Genomic DNA, 14,176 nt, shown 5'->3' with positions numbered 1-14,176 from the left:
AAGCCAGGATTCCTCTTCAGGATGGTGGAGAACATTGTCCAAAGGGCTTCTTCGAAGTTCTGACAGGTAAAGGAGCAGGACTGACTTCATGGATCAGCAGGCTGCCTGTGGAGAATGGTCTAGTAGGCTGACCTATTTGGCACAGTCTCCTCATTTTAATCATTGTTTTTACCCCACCAATCAAAAGGATGGACACTTGTTAAGTTTAAGAAATAGCAAAAAGGAATGGCCTGGTCTTCATGGGCTTTTTTGTCCTTTTTGTCCTTTCAGTACTTGCCTTGGGTACTGTTATGATTATAGGATCAAGTCTAGTTAAGTTTTTTATTTTGAATATCCATGCATATTTCCATCATATATGGATCAAAACTGTAGCTTAATAGGTTACATCTCCCATTGCAGAGGCTAGTAGTCAAAGATGGGTAAGATTCCCTCAGAGGTGGATCAACTTAAGACAGGATTCATGTACAATTACAGGAAAGGCCCACATTTCTTGAGGGGACACCAAGATAGGCACCTTCTTTCTGTGTCAATAGCTGAGACAGCTTTGGCTTGTATAAAATAAAAAGGGGAGATGTTGGGATCCGTTTTCTGTTTTGCCTGCCAGGCAGAGTCAAGGCAGGTCAGGGTTTGTTGACAGATTTTCTGGCCTGCTGAGACATGGAACTATAAGTAGATTTGCACTTGAGGCTCAAAGAGAGAGGCTGAAAACTCTACTGACCTTGGTGTAAGGAACAGGGAGGCTACAGTGCCTTATGTGTATGTTACAGCAATTGTTTCTGTTAGCTTTTAGCTTTGCTTTCCACACACTATATAGTATAAAAAGACTATGAAAAATACACTTGGTTTTGACCTGATATTGACCTGTAGCCCTACTAAAAATGGGAAAGGTTTCATATTCCCCACACATGCTATTGTTATTTCAAAGTTCAGAATTTTGACATTGATCAGTGGAGTGCTTATGAGGGAATAGGACATAGCAGTTTACAATTCAGTCACAAGCTTAAGATTTTAATTTCCTGTTGGATGTCTTTTGTATATAAACTTAAAGATACTTCTCATAATTCTAAAAGCATCTCTGTTCAACCTACAGCTTTTACTAGATTTCAAAGGCATGAGTCTACTCCTTTTGCCTAACAGACACCTGGTAACTATTTTTTTTTTGAAATATGAATTTCAATACAATGGTAAATACTAATGTACATCCTTTTGTAAATTACATAAGTTTTAGGTAACCAAAAGTCCTAAGACCTACATCACAGATCAAATGGACTCCAGATACTAATATCTGCCCGTTCTTAAAAATGGAATTTTCCTTGGTCTTGGAATTTCTTACCTTCCCCGATTGCTAGAAAATTTTAATTTCTACTCTATTTTGTCTTAGCATATTTTCACCTGGCTGACAGACTCCATCCAGGGATCACCTGTGGAGCTGCTAAACTCTAGACTTGCTGAAAGCCGATATTTAACCAGTCTAGTCCATGTAATTGTTCCCTATCTTTCATATGAGTCAGCTAATTAGATGCTTTTGATAATGCCCCATTGCCCAACCCTTGAATAGCATTTCAGCCTTCCTGGGCCTCCTTCACAACATCCTAATGTCAGCAGAAAGCAGATACAGAAGAGCGATATGACATTCATTGTCCCACTCTACAGTCTGAAATACTAAGTCAAAAGGAACCGCCCTTAGTAGTCTTTCAGAACTGAGACAAGTTGTAGAGACAGCTGACTACGTATACAGTTCCTGTAAGTCAGGAAGTTGGAGCTTTAGTCTTCAGCCAAAACAGTCATCAGGTGACAAGGAGCTCCTCTCTTGAAATTACAGCTATAGAAAATTAATTTTGTCTGGTTTAAACAAGTAAATGTATGTAGTCACTTCATTTTTGTTTCTCACTGGTTTTAAAAGTATAAATGTTATTTGGATTGATTAAAAATTTGTAACATTGGTAAGTGAAAGTTGGCTTAAAACCTGTAACTTCAGGTTGGAGTAATTCAGAACTACAACATGTGACATGAGCCAACCCAGGGAAATAGGTCTCTAAAGATACTTCTAAATTAGGTAACATTCTATGTAATTCTTATCCTAGAAACTTATAAAAGATAGGATTTAGGGCAGTGTCTCTTTCAGGTCTTAGAGGCTATACCATCTTGTGCTCTTGTGTAGGAACAGGCAGCCAAACTTTGTAGCATCTGGGTGATTCACTTGGTGTTTTTGGAGAGACTGAATTGTTGGAGGTTGAGTTTTGCTTTCCACAGTTCTGGTGTGCTCTGGGCTGCTGTCTCAGAATGACCCAGGTTCACTACCTGCAGTACAAAAGTAGGGAGAAACTTAAAAACTTTGTAACGTACATGTAATGTTTTTGGTGTTGATTTTTGAAAAGAATAGATTGTTTATACTGATAAAATTGGGTTTTTCTTTCCAAAATTGTGGTTGTGCTCTGGTGTTACAAGAGAAACTTAAAAGTTATAGTTAAACTGCCAGTGTTCCATTGGCTGCAGTTGGCAGTTCAGTCACAGGCTCAGGATTTTTAACTCACCCACATTTGTAACTAAGATGATTGCTAGAGTAATAAAAGTTAAAAACAGCTGTGACCAGTATGGGCCTGCTGCCCCCTTTTACACAAGTTTTATTGGATACAGTAGTAGAAGCAAATTTAACCCCCCACCCCAATCTTTTTGGAAAGGAGATTTCAGTGGGAATTTATCTGGTATCCAACAAGTTCCTGATGAACTGTTTCAGGAATTTGTAGATAGGCTGCTAAAAGTAGCTAGTAGAATTTTTATAGACCCTTGAGCAGGAATTTCTTTCGTTACACGTCTTAATTACATCTTAATGAGAATGCTAATTTGCCATTAGATCATCTGGCCATACAAAGCAAAGACTGACTTATCTGGATACATTCGTCTTTGTGCAGACATTGGATTGGACCCTCTTATAATCAGGGTCTGGCTATGGCTGCTGCCTTGCAGGGGACTACAGTACAAACAATGCTTCACAGTGCCGAGGTGATAAAGAGTGTTTTAAATATGGGGGCATAAATCATTTTAGGAAAGATTGTCCAAAAATTAGAGACATAGACAGACAATAGAATCGCTCCCCTGGAATACATCCTCACTGCAGGAGGGGTAGCCATTGGTCCAGGCCTCAGAGGATAGGCTCAGATTAAGGAATACTTACCTTTGAGTTAATACAAAGCTCAGAGCAGCCTTAGTGAGGTTTGTATGGCACTGCCTTTGTCTTGCAAACCCCACCTAGGAAGTTTCAGGCTGGAGCAGCATTTTTTTAAATGTTATTTTTTTATTAGATATTTTCTTCGTTTACATTTCAAATGTTATCCCCTTTGCTAGTTTCCTTTCCGAAAGTCCCCTATACCCTCCCCATACCCCACCCTGCCCTGCTTCCCAACCCACCCACTCCTGCTTCCTGGTCCTGGTGTTCCCCTGTACTGGGGCATATAATCTTCGCAAGACCAAGGGCCTCTCTCTCTTCTCATTGAAGGCTGACTAGGCCATCCTCTGGAGCGGCATTTTTAACAGATCTCTCAAGGTGTTGTTCAAAATAAAGTTCAAACTTAAAATTCATGGAAGGTTAATGAGACAATGGAACTTGTAGAGGCATTGCAATCTGGCTACCTACTCCATAGAGAATAATTATGGATTTGGAGGATTGTTCTTTATTCCTTTGCATCCTGATGATTGTAAAGGGTTGTTTTAGTGTGTTTGCTTGTATTTTAAAGGACCCATGAAGCAGTATCACTGGAAAGTTTTCCTCAAGGAATGGCTAAAAGTCTTACTTTGCATTAAAAAAAAAAGTCTGCTTCAATGTAAGAAGTTAGGACTTTGAATATTTCAGTGTATAGTCATCATATTTTACTAACTGATCCCCCTGAAAGAGTTTTATTACAAGGCTTTGCTCTTACACAATGGGCTTTAAAACTTTGGAACAGTTGCTGCTCCAGAAAAGATTCAAAGGCAATATCATTTTCAATATTTGGGGCCTCAGTTATATGCTAGACAAATAGTCCCACAGAAAATTCAAGAAATAAAAGATGATTTTCTTACTTCAAATTATTTTCAAAAGCTTCCAGGAGATGTTTTTTGGCTAAGACCTCTCCTTAAGCTCACCACCGGAGGACTTAAGCCTTTGTTAAGATGTTATCAATGGAGATGCAAATTAACTGGTGAGAGACCTTTGCAGAAAGTAGAGGAAGCATCTGTAATCAATTGTTATCGATTGTAATCAACTGTAATCAAATGTTAATTACTGATACTCAATGTGCTCACAGCAATTCTTTGGCAAAAGAGAGTATTAATGTGGATTCATCTTTCCTCATCTCCAAGTAAAATTTTAACATCCTGTTATAATGCTGTTGTGGTGTTAATAAAAAAATTGTAGGATAGAATCATGAAAGTATTTTGGGAAGAATGTCTTAAAAGCCTGATGAAACATCTATTCCTTGTTTCAAACAGCAAATAATTGGTTATTAAAGAATATTGATATTTGGCATATTGCATAGCAAACTTCTTAGGCAAAATTAATAATAATTATCCAAAGATAAGTTGTTAAAATTTGCTTTTAGCATGCTTTTGTATTTCCTGTAAATTTATGCATGCATGGATCGACCAGGCCTGCTCAGTCAGTCAGTGGGTTCTCCAGCACAGGAGTGAAGATTGAAGAGAGGGTGACAGTTGGACAGCATTGTGGCATGACCCCAGTCAATTCTGAGACTTAAGGCAAATTTAATTTTCCCAATCCACTTCTTGTGTCATTTTGATTGCACGAATGTGTTGAGGGCGAGAACTACAGTAAGGAACTAGCAAGTCCCATGATTACTCCCATGACAGTTGTTTAAAAGGGTTTGTCATAAAGACTGAGATATTTGGGCCCACTTCCAGGCCGGGGAACTTGCCTGAAGCGTACTTTTTTTTTTTTTTCCCACCCTGGGATTGAAGTTTCTGCCTTGGCCTGCTTCCCTATTATAGCCTAAAGATTGAAGCTTATTTCCTCGTCCTTGGCCAATGTCAAATTTCTGTCAAACAGCACCCAAAAAGGCTCTCCAGAATGCATCCCATAAAGAATACATCTACTATATTTATAAACAGCCCTTCTGTGGGAGAGACTGGATCACATGTTTATTCTTATGAGTTTCCTCCTGCTTCAGTACAGATAATTGAACCATGTGCAAAAAATTAAGCTTTAATTTGTATACTGATAGTCAATATATATATATATGTATGTGTGTGTATCTCTATCTCTATCTATATTGTATATATCAGGGCTTACAATTGCTTGAAATTGTTCTTTTTTATAGATACTGCTAATTCTCAAATTTTGCAATTGTTTATGCATATAGAAGTCAAGTTAAGAAAAAATACTGTTCCTTTAAAGACTGGACTGCCTGGACAAGATCCCTTAAGACTGCCACAGAAGACTTGTATCCCAGCAGATTATAGGTCTTACACAAGTACAACAGCCATATAATCTCACTCTTTACATCATCAAAATAGTAATGGATTGAGAAAATAATTTGGTAATTTTAGAGAATTTGCATGTAACGACTTGTTCTCAGTGTCCTCATTTTCTACCTGTTCCACATAATGGTGTTAATTCTCGAGGACTTATACTTAATCAACTATTGCAAATTGATACTCATATTTCTGATTTTAGAAAAATAAAATATGCACATGTGACTATTGACACCTTTTCAGGCTTTCTAGTTGCAACTGCTTTAACAGGAGAACCAACTAAAAATGTAATTAGTCATTGCCTGCATTAATTTTTTTTACATATGCTTGATGTTCAAAAATCAGATTAAAACAAATAATGGAACTGGCAACTACAGCCAAGCATTTGAGATGTTTTGTTGACAATTTAACATTACCTATATTACAGGCATTCCATATAATTCACAAGGACAGGGTATTGTTGTGAAAGACCCCCATTTCAGGGAGACCCTCGCTCAAGTCCCCGGATGAGCCAATAGCCCAATAACTTGAGAGAAACCGTTCTTGATGCAATATCATATGAGGTTAATTTGGAAATCAGCTGAGGCCCAGCTCGTAACCTGCATAGGGGCAGTGGAGATCGACCCCCAGCAGTTGCAGTCGAGGGTTTTTAAAGAATTAACCATAAAGTGAGGAGAGGATAGGACTACAAAGAATGGGGAAGCTGAGTAAACATCATAAAAATGGGGATGGTGAATTACAGCTCATCTCTCACGCTGAAGGCAAAAGAACAAAGAACTCCATGCTGGGCTTCGTTTCTAGGGGTCTAAGAAACACATTGAGTTGGGGGTCTTACAGTACCTATCTTACCCTCAAAAACACCATTAACAAAATAATGGGATGAGAATGGTATCCAACCCGAGGACAAAATATGGCACATGCATTATTCATCATAAATGTCCTGATGTTGGACCTGGAAGGAAAATGTGCTGCTTCTTGTTTTTGGCAGACAGATCCTAAAAGTGACTTCCCCATGGTTATGTGGAGGGATCTCTTAGATAATTCCTGGCATGACCCAGACTTAGTGCTCTTATGGGGAAGAGAGTCTGTTTGTGTTTATTCTAAAGAGGCCCAGTCTGCCAGATGGCTCCTTGAAAGACTCGTGAGACAATTTAACAAGCCCCTTCCCGAGGGGAAAATTCCCTCCCAGAACCTTTCTCTTCTTTGCTCTATAGAAAAAACAAAAGAAAATGAGAATGTTGATACTTGGACTACTCCTGACGATAAAACAGATTGAGGGTGGACTTGATGATCCACTGATCAGCAACAACTCCTGACCTCATTGTAAGGTGACCCCTGTGAATGTCAAGGAGGTAGTCAGGCCTCCCCCCACGTTATTATCAGTCTACTGATTGCAGGAATAAGATCGCCTATTTGGGTGTTCGCAGCTTCATGTCGGGAGGCTTTCACCAAAACTGGGTTTGTGTCTCAAAGCCAAAGCCTCTACCTGCTCTACTGGATGATAAATGTCCTGAGGTTGTACCTTTGTGGATCAACTGAATGCCATCTGTTATACATCCTTCACAGAAGGCTTCAGAGATGGAGTGCCCTATTTTATTGCTATACCTCATACAAAATATTTGGGCTCCTTTGGCGGAGATTGGTCCACTATTCCTTGGGTGCTCAGCTCAAAACAAAAGTATGAGCAAGCTTCTTGCCATGCGCCAATAGGCATACAGGCTTGTTGGCCCCAACCCACCCCATACATGTGTCAGATGAGTATCCTAATGACCAGGTTAGAGACCTAGGCGTACAAGTACAGATTCAAGCCCAAACTGATAACCTTTTGCCCCATCTTTATTATCACCCTCTTTTATCACCCAAACCAAGAGGCATTAATGTGGACCCTCAGATCTCTGAGTTCCTTGCAGTTACACATGTCACCTTAAATTTCTCCAATCCCTCCCTGGCGAACGACTGTTGGTTGTACCTGCACTGGGTGCCTCCTGGTCCCTAGTGGTTCCTTTGCTTAATTATTCTGTCCCTTATTTCAAAAAAGAATATTGTAACTTTCTAAGGCTCTTTAAGCTACTACCAACTGGTTTTAATGCATCTACTTGTTTCTTTAGCTCCTATAAAAATAATTCTTTTGATATAGATCTTGGATTGGTAGTATTTACCTCCTATATTTATTATATTAATATTTCTGAGCCAATTTGCCAGGGCAAGGGTAGGGTCTTTGTGTGTGGAGACAACATGGCCTATCCTTTTCTCCCTTTAAACTGAACTGCACCATGCGTCCCTTCCATGCTTTTGCCAGACATTGAGATCCTCCAAGGAGATCAGCCTGTTCCCTTGCCCAGTTTTGATAACTTTTCCCCCAAGCATAGGAGGGCAATACAATTTATCCCCCTACTCATTGGGCTTGGGATATATGGAACTTTTGCCACTGGCTCGGCTGGCATCGTGGTAGCCGCACGTACCTATAATAAGCTATCCCAAAGACTCATAGAAGATGTCAATATGGTTTAGCTGTCTGTCAAAGATCTGTAGGATCAGATAGATTCCCTGGCTGAGGTGGTTCTCCAAAATAGATGTGGACTAGATCTAATTACTGTCAACAGGGAGGCATCTGCTTGTGTTTACAGGGAAAGTGCTGTTTTTATGCAGACAAATCCAGGATTGTGCGAAACCCAACCCCAAAACACCAACAAGAATTAGAGAAGAGATGTCAGGAACTTCTCGATAACCCCATGTGGAACGCCTAGAATGGAATTCTGCCCTACTTTCTTCCCTTCCTTGGCCCAGTGCTTGGCTTACTAATTCTACTATCGCTAGTACCTTTTCTTTTTAATAAAATTATGGCCTTTATTAAGGGACAAATAGATGTAATTAAGGCCCAACCCTTACAGATTCATTACCACCGGCTGGCAACGACATTCTTACAAATGGCCCTTAAAATAACCTAGCTAATGCTTGGCCCTTCACCTTTCCATTGCCATGGACTGACTAGCCAGTGATGAGCAACTGAGAGGAGGAAGCTGCCCTTATTATGAATGGCAACCTGAGGCAGGGAACCCCACTAAGAAGATAGGGTCCCCCCTATAATGGGTAGGACCATTCTGGGCGTGGCTGTCCTTGCAACCTCTCTGACATAAGACAGGCACAGTCCCCTTGGAGTCTCTAGGACCAAGCTGATTTAGACATTGCCACCCTAAGTACACTTTGTTTCTGTATACAAAAATAGGGGGACCTGTTGGGGCCCAAAAGCCCCTGGATCTCAGTCTCCATCTTGACCCTGGGCCATCATCTATTGACTAATACTCTTTTATTTTTTCTACTATCTTGCTTCTGTTCCTGTAACTCACTAGGGACATTTTACTATAGGGGTTCTCGAGACATTTTATGATAGGGGGCCTACCGGACATTTTACAATGGTGACATTCCTTTGACATCAATGTGTTACCAAGTGATAACACCTTTTTGGCCTGTGCACCTGAGCAAATACTGTTTGTGGTTTCCAGCTTTATAAGTCCTCTGTTTCCCAAGAGTAAATGAGACTGAACAGGATTCTTGTCTTGTCTTTTTCTTTTGTGTCTCCTGATCCCAAATTTGTTGTTGTTGCTCCCTTCCCCGAGAACCCTGTTGCTTAAGTTCTGCAGGTCAGGGCAAAAGAATGCTTGATATTGAGATAAATGTCTCAGTTTATGTAGAAAGATACAACAAATATGCTGTATATCTATGTGAGTTTGTGAGTGTATGTGATACATGTGTGAATGAATATGATGTGTATGAATGTCTATGGTGTGGTGGTGGTGGTGGTGTGTGTGTGTATGTGTGGGTGTGTGTTTGTGTGTGTATGTGCACGCGTGTGCATGCATGCATTTGTGTATGCCAAAAAGTCTCTGTTAATTCCTATCTCCAAATCCCATATGCATGTAGAAGCTCTTGGTTTAGAGATGCTTGTGGTATAATACCCAGTTTTGTGTGATTTTTTAATAATAAGTTTTGATGACCCAAACTCATGTCACAAAGCCTGTATCCCAATTGCTTTAGACATTGAGTTATCTTTTGGGCCATTTTATATAGTCTTAAAACTAGGATCCACCCCCAACTTTATCATTTGTGATGATTAATGTAGATTGTTAATGAAGTTTTATCTAGAACTATGTATAACATAGGATTCTATGTTGAAAGCCAACCTGTGGCTCACAAGAAACGGGGTACACCTGGGAGGCAAGCCAGGGCTGAAAAGAGAAGGAACTAGGTGGTCGAGAGAAAAATAGAGGTGAGTCAAGATTCCTGATCAAAGATCAAATGTTTAATAAAACTCTGTGCTTATAAAAGGGGAAACCCATCCCCTGCCATGCCAAGTTTCTTGATATCGGGTAATGCCAAGTTGTTAGCACAGCCTTTTAGCAGTAAGTTGCCAAATTCACAGGTTGCAGTTAACTCCAGAAAATCCCAGACGTGTTTGGCCTCTCGGCAGGTGGTAGGCAGTGTCACATCAAAGGAAACTAGCTGAGTGGGATGAGCTGCACCGCAGGTGGCCCCGCCTCAGTGGCATAAGGTCTGAACCAGCCTGCTTTAGGCTGGAGGAGGTTACAATTCTAGGTATAACTTTGAGGGATTATTTAATGTCATTAGCATTGTTCCATGTTTCTGAGAAATTATTTGGATTAGGTAGTTGAGGTGGGACAAATAATACTGTAACTGGACTCTACTATTCCTTAGGGATGGCTCCTGAAAGTACAAAGAGGAGAAAGCTCACTGCCTATGAACATTCATTGTCCTCTGCTTCTTAACTAGGTGAGCAACTTCACTACCTCTATCCTTCTCACATCAGAACTACCCTAGATGCCCTGGGCCCTCAAATATTAAGCCATTTTTCCTAATGTAAATAATATTCCAAAGTACCCTTTAAAGAATAGGAAAAGAAACGTTAAAAAAAGTGTTACTGCAATGAACATGAGTGAGTCTGGTTTTATAGTTGATTCTTAGCTATTGGGACTATTTTCTGGCAAGAATCTGGAAGAATTTGGTCAGAGACATCTCCAGCTTTCACTTACTAAGTACAACGTAGAATGCTATTTTGATAATGGTTGGGAAGAAAAGGTTAATGACGTGATCCAAGTAGATTTGCAGCATGAATTCAGGTCCCTCAGTAACTGATTTAGAGGAGAAGATTGAAAAATGCCATTTTCCAAAGATTGGAGAATCATGAAGAAGGCACATTGGAGTCTAAGCAATAATACAGTTTAATAAGATTTATTATAATTATAAAGAATGTGTGATATATAGCATAAAATAAACATAACGAATGAAACCTATTTGTAACCAATAATATGGTAAAATATAAAAAAACAGAAGGATTGATTGTAATAATATATTATTCTATGGTTAAGTGGGAGGTGAAAGGTCATGTTGAAATAGAATGAGCTGGAACCTTCTTCAGTCATCCTCTACCACTTGATTCCATTGCTAAACATGCAATATGTGGGAGCTGTTTTGTTGTGCACTGTTAAATGAATCATAACATGTCATTGATAGACAAATATTCTCAGATGATAGATTTACCTCACTTCAGATAAGATTTTTTTAACTCTAAAAAAATAATTATTTATGTTAACAATATACCAGATTTTGAATTGTGCTAACTATTATCATTCTTCATATATGTGTTGTAGTGGATCTTTTGCAACTTAATTTTTATACCAATGCTAAGCCTTCGGCAAGATTATCTCTAATATGAAATTAAACAAACATTCTTGTTTTTGCACAAGGATGGCAAAGCTTGTTGATGGTGGCACAGGGCTTAATCCTTCAGAATGTTTAATAGACTTTTAAATCAAACCATTGTTTATAAATTATCTTTTCAAAAATGATAATTTAATATCCAAGATATCCTACATGACTTATGTACTGTGGGAAGAAATGTGAGAAATATAACAGCCAATATTTTGTGATTACAGGGACTAAATATGGAGTGTATTTGTTACACATGCACATATGTGTATACATCCATGTAAGTAAATGTATTTATATGTGTATATATGCTTATATTTACATATAATTCAAATGTTGTTTAAATAAAGGTTTTCCAAATCATGATATGACCCAGTGCCGCCGTGATGTTAGTTACAATTGTATGAAATCTGGGAATGATGTCATTCCTCCATCTATTTGATGATTACTTAAAATGCCCTCATTCCTGATAGTTGGACCTTCCTCCTGAGGAAAAGCAGATGAAATCTTTAATTGTTCAGCATTATCATTAGACAAGATTTTTCTCACTGTGGCTATCAATGGCTTCTTTCATTGAACTTGATTTACCAACAGTATCGAACCTGAAGTTGTCCTTATGTCCTCAGACCTCTTTTGAAAATCTTTATAAAATATGTTTTCATTGTTTCCAAATATCTCAAGATAGTTTTCAATAAGAATTTTTAGAATAGCAGAATGTAACATTACAAGGCAAAACCTAGATGCTCTGTCATTTCACATATTTTACAAATTTGAAATCAAGTAAAAAATTGAAATCCAAAATGATGAGGAAAATATCAGTTACTGCAACAGATATAAACCCATGAAATGAAGTCTCTATCTGAAGTGGAGACTCTAAGTCCTTTTCATCTTACTAAAACTGGTTAAATTTTTATACAAATCCCAAAGAATGAGGAACTACGAAAGCACAGCAGCATTTCAGAGGTGATGTGGTTCCAAGAACTGTGAATGAATCCAATTAATGACTTTAAAGGGATCTTGATTAATTTGTGTTGTTTTTGGGGGGAGAATTGTGCAGAGGAGGTGAAGTTTCATTGTAATGGTTTGAATAGGGTTCCTCTTTAATTGCAGGCATCTTAATATTTGGCAACCTCTTTGTGACATCTTTTGAGTGGTTTAAGTGGCTTGGCCTTACTGGAGGAAGTATGTGATTGGTTAGAATTTAGGGTTACAAAAGACAGGTTAGACAATTTCCATTTTCAGTGTATTTTCTCTCCTTCATATTTGCTGTTCAAGATAAGAACCACAAAGTCTCAGCTTTTTGTTTAGTTGTCTTTCTTTCCTGCAGCCATATAAACTCCTCTGCATGATTTGAAGGACTGTATTACCTCTACATCTCTAAGTGCCAAATAATCACTTACTTGTATAAGTTGCTTTGGTCGTGCTGTTTTATTAAAGCATAAAAAGTCAATATGAGAAGTTGGTGAGAAGAGGAAATATTAATTGAGAAAATGCCTCTGTCAGATTGGTTTATAGTATAGTGAGGTCTATGGGACATCATCTTGATTAATAATGGAATTTTTAGGACCTATATCTCTAGGATGGTGCCACCCTTGAACTATTTGTCAGGCCAAGAAAGATATGACGTGCAGGGCAGTAGGCAGAACTCCTATATGGCTTCTGCTTCAGTTCTCCAGGATCCTACCCGATTCAGTTTGGGCCCTGACATTTCTCAGTAATTAGCTACTAACTAGTAGTATAACATGAAGTGTATTCTGTCCTCCATAACTTGCTTTTCATCAGTGTTATATCACAGAAATAGAAGTAAAGTAAGACACATATTAAATGGAACAACACTGATAACTCTCTTTTCATCTGAGATGGTTGGTTAGGTTAATTCAACTCTACTCAGCATGTTTCTTCGCAGGATGCACCTAAATTTATGTTTGACCAATCTTGCAAAAGATTGGAAAAATGATTCTCAGGAAAAAAATCACACTCAAGTGATTGTATTATTTAATATGTAGATTGTTCAGAATATCTTGCTTCTTTGTTTTCATACCTGATCCTACAAAGGTACATATTTGAGTAGAACTGTCCATATAGGGAGAATCATTAATAGTCATTAAGAGTAGAAAAATGTATTTTCTTGATTCATTTAGACTGAAAAATGCAGTTTAATATAAGCTTCTAGTTTAGATTGCTAGTAGCTCGGTAGCTGGGGGTGGTAAGTATGTTAGTAGTCCAAGCCAAGTAGAGTCCTGGGTGAGAAAGCTATTCAAGCCATTCACTGGGCAATCCTAGTCTACTGTGAGTCACATCACCATGACTTTCTTCATGTGGACTAACTTTTAGTTAAAATATAACATGCTTTCTTCATTTTTGTTATCTTTTATTGTCCCCTTTTTACCTTTTAAAAATCTGTTTTTTATTCTCTGCAAATTTCACATTATGCAACCCCCAAACACCAATTTTCCAATCTTTCCATATCTTCTCTCTCACTTTGTAATTTCTCCAAAAAATTACAAATTAAATAAACATTTAAATTAAAATTTAAAATTTAAATGAAAACACTAAAAATTAAATAAAACAAAAAATTCATCTGTGTGAGATGTGATGTGCCATGGTGAGCCACATTGTCTATACACTTTTGCCCAAACAGCTTTACTTGCAAATATTCATTAAAATGAGTCACTGGTCCAGTTTAAGCCTCTGCTTTTGCTACATCATCAATACTGGAACCTCCCAGAGACTCTTTTCCTCCTATATTCTGGATATTCTGATGATGCCCTTAGTAATGGAGATCCATCAGCTTTGAATCTGCAGGACCAGCCCCTTCACATGCTTCAGCAGCAGCACCTAGATCTCCTACATACATGTAGCATATGTGCAGTTTGATCTTCATGTGGGTCCCCTAACAATTGGTGTGTGGACTTTCTAGGACTCTGTTGTCTGTTTCTGGATCCCTCCCTTTCTTCTAGCTGGGAAGACTTGTCTGACTTCAATGGGA

Source organism: Mus caroli, unplaced genomic scaffold (assembly GCF_978045245.1).
Source record: "Mus caroli unplaced genomic scaffold, Mus_caroli_1 scaffold_3, whole genome shotgun sequence".
NCBI lineage: Eukaryota > Metazoa > Chordata > Mammalia > Rodentia > Muridae > Mus > Mus caroli.
This window is presented reverse-complemented; position numbering follows the sequence as displayed.